Here is an 8,339-nt window from a genome sequence, read left to right as displayed (position 1 = left end):
TTAATAGCTGCCAGCCTTTCCCATTTATAATCAGCTAAGAGCAGCCTTCCCCATGGGGAAAATATTTACATTTCCAACCTGGGATTAGTTTACAGCTCTCCGGGTAGGAATCAGAGGCGGCGGTTCCTTAGAGGCTCAGCTGTACAAACGCCAGCTGGCGAGCCGATGTCCGCGCGGATTTGGGAGGGAGCTGCCCGCACCCCCCACCCCCGCACGACCACGCCTGCCTTGTGCCGGGAGGTGGACCCCGGCGTGCTGCAGCGGAGAGCACCCCTGATCCGGGGGCAGAGCTCAGATTCCTGCTCCGGTGCTATCCGACTAGCGTCCAAGGCAGTGGCTTCAAGTCCGGAGTGTCAGCCTCGCCACCACGCACGAGCCAGCGGGGACCGTCCCATCCCGGAGCTGTGGGTGACACAGCAGGGTGTGTGCAGGTGTCCCAGCCTCGCCACCACGCACGAGCCAGCGGGGACCGTCCCATCCCGGAGCTGTGGGTGACACAGCAGGATGTGTGCAGGTGTCCCAGCCTCGCCACCACGCACGAGCCAGCGGGGACCGTCCCATCCCGGAGCTGTGGGTGACACAGCAGGATGTGTGCAGGTGTCCCAGCCTCGCCACCACGCACGAGCCAGCGGGGACCGTCCCATCCCGGAGCTGTGGGTGACACAGCAGGATGTGTGCAGGTGTCCCAGCCTCGCCACCACACACGAGCCAGCGGGGACCGTCCCATCCCGGAGCTGTGGGTGACGCAGCAGGGTGTATGGAGGTGTCTCAGCCTCCGATGCCACCACGCACGAGCCAGCGGGGACCGTCCCATCCCGGAGCTGTGGGTGACGCAGCAGGATGTGTGCAGGTGTCTCAGCCTCCGATGCCACCATGCACGAGCCAGCGGGGACCGTCCCATCCCGGAGCTGTGGGTGATGCAGCAGGGTGTGTGGAGGTGCCCGTGGCCTCCGATGCCATCACTTGAGCGATCAGAATGTGGAAGCTGTAACTGGATGGTTTGGGGGCATCGTCTGCTTTTTGGAAACGTCTCACTCTGGAAGGTTCCTGACGTTGACCACAGCAGGAGAACAGCGTGACGGCCTCCACGTCCCTCCGCTGTGAGCAGCGTCACTGACGCACCAGCCCTGTTCACTCCGCCCCCACGAACATCCCCCACCCCCATGCTGCCGAAGCAGGACTGACCCCCTCTGTTTACACTCACCCTGAAATGAATCTCTGAAGAGACTCTTCAGATCTAAGCACAATCCCAGGTCGCAGTAAAAGCTGGCCAGTTCCCTAACAGCATGAAACATCTAAGTGATGTGTGCCTCCTGGTCCTCGTACATAAAAGTCTGCCTCCTCACAAACACGGTTCGAGCGTTGCGGCGAACGAATGGATAGCTTCCGTCTCCTCCTCTCACAGGGCTTGGGAGGGTCACGTGCCCTCTGGACCTTCCCGAAGTCCGAGCTTTGGGGACTGTACCCTCAGGCCCTGTCCCAGTGCTCCTGGGGCTCCTTCCTCCGGACTGGTCATTACGTCGAGAGGCTGGCATGACGACACTTTATTTTTCATCTGTAACTTGATGCGCCTTGAAGCTGACATTTTTGGGGCGTGCTGCTCTGTGTTCTGATGTTCAGCCTTCTGGTTTTAAACTTACAGCTGGGCGTTTTAACCTCTGAACTGCTGACACTAGGGGCAGGATGGTTTGTTCTTGAGGGCGGCCCCAGGCACTGTGGTGCCCTCAGCAGCCTCCCTGGGCTCTACCCACTTGATGCCAGTAGCCCGACCCCAGCCGCAATCTCTGCGACGTTGTTCAACGCCCCCTGGTTGAAGAGGAGGAATCCCCCACCCCCAGCTGAGAGGCTGGAAGGGTCACAGATTTAGAAGACGGGCAGGACTGTGTCTGGAAAGGCAAAGAGATTGAGAGTCATTGTGTGGGGTGGTGGGGAGCCCTCACCTAGCTTCTCCATCAACTGACCACAACGAGCCTGAACCGCTTCTGCTTCCTCTGTGAGACTCACGCACACCTGCAGGGTGACTGCAGACTGGTCCAGAACATGTTCAGTGCTTCTGCATTGTAAAGCTCCTAAGAATTAAATTCATTAAAAGTATTGGGTGAGCCCTGGCCGGTTGGCTCAGTGGTAGAGCGTCGGCCTGGCATGCAGGAGTCCCGGGTTCGATTCCCGGCCAAGACACACAGGAGAAGCACCCATCTGCTTCTCCACCCCTCCCCCTCTCCTTCCTCTCTGTCTCTCTCTTCCCCTCCCGCAGCGGAGGCTCCATTAGAGCAAAGATGGCCCGACAGCTGAGGATGGCTCTGTGGCCTCTGCCTCAGGTGCTAGAATGGCTCTGGTCTCAACAGAGTGATGCCCCAGATGGGCAGAGCATCACCCCCTGGTGGGCATGCCGGGTGGATCCCGGTCGGGCACATGTGGGAGTCTGTCTGACTGCCTCCCGTTTCCAACTTCAGAAAAATACAAAAAAAAAGAAAAAGAAAAAGAAATATTATAAACGTTATACCTGTATGTTATGTATTACTGGTAGAAAGAGGGATTTTTCTCCTAGTTTCCCACTCTGGTCTGGTGGCAGCCAATATAAACGAGTCAAGTGTGGGGCCTGCTCTGCCTCCGCTGTGGGGAGGACACCCAGCCGTGGCTTTCGGGAGCGCACGTGCGTCACAGCCGCTCACTGCCTGTCTGTCCTCTGCCCCCGGCCACCAGGAAGGTGCGAGCTCACCTGAGGGGCAGCAGAAGTGGAGCTGGCGGCCCCCACGGCTGAACGTGAGACACAGCTGTGGTCAGAAGGCCTGTGTCGTGGTCACACCCACGGCTTTGGGTCCCTATGGAACTGAGCTCGACGGACCCTCTGACGACCGGTGTCCAGACTGAGCTCCCTGCTGGCCGTGTGTTCCAGAGCTGGGTTCACGTCTTTCAGGGTCAAGAGCTCCCAAGAACGGCCGGGCATGGCCCTGGCTGGTTGGCTCAGTGGTAGAGCGTCGGCCTAGTGTGCGGAGGACCCGGGTTCGATTCCCGGCCAGGGCACACAGGAGAAGCGCCCATTTGCTTCTCCACCCCTCCCCCCCTCCTTCCTCCCTGTCTCTCTCTTCCCCTCCCGCAGCCAAGGCTCCATTGGAGCAAAGATGGCCCAGGCACTGGGGATGGCTCCTTGGCCTCTACCGCAGGCGCTAGAGTGGCTCTGGTCGCAACATGGCGACACCCAGGAGGGGCAGAGCATCGCCCCCTGGTGGGCAGAGCGTCGCCCCCTGGTGGGCAGAGCGTCGCCCCTGGTGGGTGTGCTGGGTGGATCCCGGTCGGGCGCATGCGGGAGTCTGTCTGACTGTCTCTCCCCGTTTCCAGCTTCAGAAAAATGAAAAAAAAAAAAAAAAAAAACAAGAACGGCCGGGCAGAACTTGCGACCGAGGCACTGGACTCAACCTCCTGAGGGCCCACTCACCAACCTACAAAAATGTGTATGAAAAACACCTCTGGCGCGCGCGCACGCACACGCACACACGCACGCACACGCACACACGCACGCACACGCACACGCGCACGCACACGCACACGCGCACGCACACGCACACGCGCACGCACACGCACACACGCACGCACACGCACACACGCACGCACACACACACGCGCACGCGCACACACGCACACCTCAAGGAGATCACCAGCGGTAGTGATTCCAAAGACTCGTGTCAGCTCTGGGCGTGCAACACACGATGAATTCCAGTCAAAGTCTGCTTGATAAACTGCGAGATTTTGACAGAAAACGAAAGATGCTGACGCTGTCTGTGGCCCAAACTGGTGTGTGGCCGACCGTCAAGGCGAGAGGGAGCAGTCAGTCACAAACACCCACCGCCCAGCACACACTGAGGCGTGTGCAGAAGTCGCCCTGACCGACTCAGGCAGAAGCGGACACTGCGGGGACAGCAGCGCGGCTCACGCCTCCAGAGCGGCACTCCCTGCGTCTCTAACGTTAGCATACTCCCTGCGTCTCTAACGTTAGCACGTCCTTTTGTCCTCACGGTCGTTTTGGGAACCAAGTTCATTCCGGCTCCCTTTGCACAGATGAGAAGACAAAGGCTCAGAATTCTGCAGCCACCCTCCGTCTGAGGGCTCGGACGGAGGGAGGGTGGCGGGCCCTTGGCTTCCTCTGCGAGCTCCTCCCCACGCCTCTCGCGCAGCCAGGCTGGCTTGTGGGACTCACGGAGAAGCAGCAGCTGGGTTCTTCACCGTCCCCAGCACTTGTAAGATAAACATCGACTTGGTTGCCATGATCCACAACCCCCCCCCCATATAGCGTTTTGCTTTTAGCATGGTTTTTTTTTCCTTTTTCCTTTACCTGGAAAAAACAACAACACATCGGTCAATCACTTGAAAAGCTTACAAATGCCTCTTGCCAGCATAATAACACCGCTGATAAGCAAGCCGGGGGACGAGACATGCCGTGGGATGAAATTACTTTCCTCCCAAAGGGACGGCGCACTCAGCAGTAAAGTGTCCATTAGCCGAGTCCTGCCCGGCAGTGAAAAGGCGGCCTCTTGCCCACGAGCAGCGCGGCGCGGGGTTCACAGTGGGAATGCAGAACGGCTGTGTTATAAAAAAACCCTTGAAGTGGAGTTTTGCTGAGAGAAGGACTCGATCCGGAAGGAAAAGAACTTCGCACTTGGGTTTCTTTTTTTTTTTTTTTTTCTTTTTTCTTTTTTTTTTTTTTTTCATTTTTCTGAAGCTGGAAACAGGGAGAGACAGTCAGACAGACTCCCGCATGCGCCCGACCGGGATCCACCCAGCACGCCCACCAGGGGCGATGCTCTGCCCACCAGGGGGCGATGCTCTGCCCATCCTGGGCGTCGCCATATTGCGACCAGAGCCACTCTAGCGCCTGGGGCAGAGGCCAAGGAGCCATCCCCAGCGCCCGGGCCATCTTTGCTCCAATGGAGCCTTGGCTGCGGGAGGGGAAGAGAGAGACAGAGAGGAAAGTGCGGCGGAGGGGTGGAGAAGCAAATGGGCGCTTCTCCTGTGTGCCCTGGCCGGGAATCGAACCCGGGTCCTCCGCACGCTAGGCCGACGCTCTACCGCTGAGCCAACCGGCCAGGGCCGCACTTGGGTTTCTTAATCGCTCTGCCGCCAAACTCACGGCGTCGTGGCCCAAAGTGTCGCTGTACACCCTGGGGGGGGGGGGTGTCAGGAGTCCTGCGTCCCGTGGCTGCTGCTGACAGCCCTCCTCTAAACGGATACCCGGTTTCTGTCGTCACTCCTGGTGGCAGCTCAAACAGGAACGCTCTCTAGAGTCCCAGATGTTCAGAAGAAATAGAACGTGGATCCTCACCCTGAGTCCTGCCTTTCCAGCCCTTTGTCCCCCCAGGGGGGTAACGGGACTGCCCGCCGGCCCCCGGCGAGTGCCCGGTCCTGCTGCATGGGAAGTCCTCTGCCAGCCAGGCCCTGCGGGGGTGGGGGTGGCCTGCCCCCCGGCTGCTGGACCCCCGTAACGGCCAGGGACTGGCTGCTGGGGACAGGGGAGGCGCAGGCTCCGGGACCTCCCAGGCCAGACGGGTGTGCTAGAGAGCCAGGCGTGGGGACAGGGCAGAAGCGTGTTCCCCTTCTGGGCGGCCTCGCGTGGACACATGACGAGTGAGTGTGCCCAGTTCCCGTCACGCTCCTCCCTGCCTGGGGACCGTCACACCTCTGGGTTGCACCGCCCCTCCCAGTGACACCCCCTCCACGGTGACCGTCTGAGTCCTGTCCATCACTGAGAGATCAACCCAGACAGCTCTCCCTGGCCTCCCGGGCCCACAGGCCCCGTGTGCCCACCCTGCTCTCAGAACGCCCCCTAAGGGCACACCGCGGGCAGGCGTGCTGCGGGCACTTGGCTGTGGGCTCTGCACCTTCCCGGTCAATGCACAATGTGTCCCAGGGGCATGTCGGTCACTTCACATCCCCAGGGCTTAGCGGGGCACTCTCCTATGACCAGCCCTTGACCCTTCCAGAAGGTGTGATCTGGGCTGGACCTGGCCAGCCACGTGCAAGGGGCAGCTGGACTCACAGCACAAGCAGGAACGCCCGCTCCGCGGACGGGGCCAGAGCAGAGATCGAGTGGTGCTCCCTGCTGAGTCGTCCTTGCTAATCGAGAGGGTGTCAGCGGGTCCAGCGACACACACCCCCCCCCGCGCTCATGTTGTCTACTCTGTCTAGCTGTCCGTTAGGTGTACACACAAAGTAACATCCGCCATTCTAAAGGAATCACCACATGGCTGCAGGCCTGTACGGTGACACGGCGAAGAGGACGGAGTGAGGCTGTGACAGCACGGAGCACGGGGGACGTCCCCAGGCTCGTCACCTCCCAGACCCCCTTCCTCACAAGGCCATAACACAACAACACGGCACCCCCAAACGGACTCTGCCCTCAGGCAGGGTGAGCCCAGGGGCACCGAGGACGCGAAGCTGGAGTGAGTGGTGGCCTCTGCGTCCAGCCCCACGCCCGCTCCTCAGCAAAGGGGCGGCACCACATCCTCTGTGCCACGGGCTCCAAGGACGCAAAGCTGGAGTGAGTGGTGGCCTCTGGGTCCACCTCCACATCCGCTCCTCAGCAAAGGGGTGGCACCGCGTCCTCTGTGCCGGCCACTGTCCCCAAGGCCAGGAGCACGCTAAGACACAAGTGCTCCAACTTGTGCAGAAACCTCTCTGCCCGCCTCACTCTGTGGACAAGGGTCCAGAGTGAGCTTCAGTGGGGGAGGAGGGTTATGAGCCTGCGATCCTCGTGCTTCTCCAGGGCGGGCGGACAGCTGACCACACCCTATGATCCCAGGGCCTGAAGATTGTACTTATTTTCCATGAATCGGACTCCGAGATACCGGCCAAGACCTTTCTCTTTGGAAGAGACCAGCAAACAACTCAGATCCCTGTTTAAATCTCCCTCCACCCAGAGCTGTGTGATTTTGAAAATATTCCTTAACCTCTCTGTGCCTCAATTCTCTCATCTGCCCCTGAGGTGATGCCTACACTTTCCTCATGGGATTTTTGTAAAGATTAAATGTGTTGCTTAAGACACGAGAAGTGGTACGTAGCAGGAGCTTAATGACGATGAACTGCTATGGATACTATTTTATCTCGGGCTCAGTAAAGGCATAATGATCTGCTCCAATCCTGGAATGGGTGAAAAGTGAGATGTATGGGAGTTACTTGGTGGGTTTTTTTTATTATTATTATTTTAAAGCAATTTTACCTCTGAGAGTTATGCTCTCTGGCCTGACCTTAATCTTCATCCAAAGAAGATCCCTCCGAGGCCACGGCTCCCAAAGCGACTACAGCAGGTGCCTCGGGCAGGGAGGAAGGTGACCAAGCAGGGGAGACACTTCCGTGGTTACAGGAGCAGCAGTACCTTGTGTCCACAGGACCCCCGTCTCCCAGACGGAAGAAACCCGCTTCCAGCTCCAGCCTGTGGGAGGTGTGTGTCCCCAGAGGAGCGCCCCCGGTCCAGCCTCGTGGCGATTGTCACCGACACCCACAGGCCTGCACCATGGAATTGGGGGAGGGGACGGACGGTTCTTGCTAACATGACCCCGATTTTCCTCAAAGCACAAGATCTCCAGTTTTCTGGGGTTTTTTAAAAAAAACAACAACAACTGTTGTTAATTCTTCCAGTGACTTGAGAGAGAGAGAGAGAGAGGGAGGGGGGGAGAGAGAGAGAGAGAGAGAGGGAGGGGGAGAGAGAGAGAGAGAGAGGGAGAGAGAGAGGGGGGGGGCATCAACTCGTTTTCACTTAGTTGTGCACTCACTGGTTGCTTCTCTAAGATCTCTGGTCTCGACACCTCCTGATTAGTCCTCACAGAGTGGTCTGAGGCCGTCCCCTCTGGCCTGAGAGCCAGGCCCCTCCTGCAGCCCGTCCCAGAGAGGGACTCCCAAGTGACCCAGCTCTACTGCATGACCTAAAAGAGAGTGGTCTCCGTGAGACAGGTTTCCACACCTGCCGTCTCCAGAGTCCTGGGCGAGAAAGACAACTGCTCCTTTGTTTTCACCAGGCGCCTGTGTAAGGTCGGTGGATAGTGGGGAAAGGTCAGACCCGGGAACTTTGGCTAGGACCTCCCACAACCAAGTGCGCCAAAAGAAACTTCCCAGGAACCCTTTGGAAAACAGCGACCGTCTACCAGCCAGTGAGATTTCACCACGTCATATTAGCTCGACCCCCCTAGGGACCCTTTAAATATCTCCCACACGGGTCACCACTTGCAACTTCCCTGGCCTCCATCTTTCCTCGGGGCCAGGGAACCTCGCCGGGCGGGATGTGCACTCTGTACTCAATAAAGCCTTTTACTATTCCACACTGCGCGGCTCCGTCCCCTTCCTTCCTTCTC

General features: G+C 58.9%; 1 non-coding gene across 1 annotated transcript; it reads left to right on the top strand.

Annotated features, from left to right (window-relative positions):
* Window positions 1-2,948: 2,948 nt before the first annotated feature.
* On the top strand, window positions 2,949-3,024 carry TRNAT-AGU (transfer RNA threonine (anticodon AGU)). Its single transcript has one exon. It is a non-coding gene; the product is annotated as a tRNA-Thr (tRNA).
* Window positions 3,025-8,339: the final 5,315 nt, after the last annotated feature.

Source organism: Saccopteryx bilineata, chromosome 6 (genome assembly GCF_036850765.1).
Source record: "Saccopteryx bilineata isolate mSacBil1 chromosome 6, mSacBil1_pri_phased_curated, whole genome shotgun sequence".
In the NCBI taxonomy this organism is placed as follows: Eukaryota; Metazoa; Chordata; class Mammalia; order Chiroptera; family Emballonuridae; genus Saccopteryx; species Saccopteryx bilineata.
The sequence above is the reverse complement of the archived record's forward strand: the minus strand, read 5'-3'. Positions and strand labels throughout refer to the sequence as shown.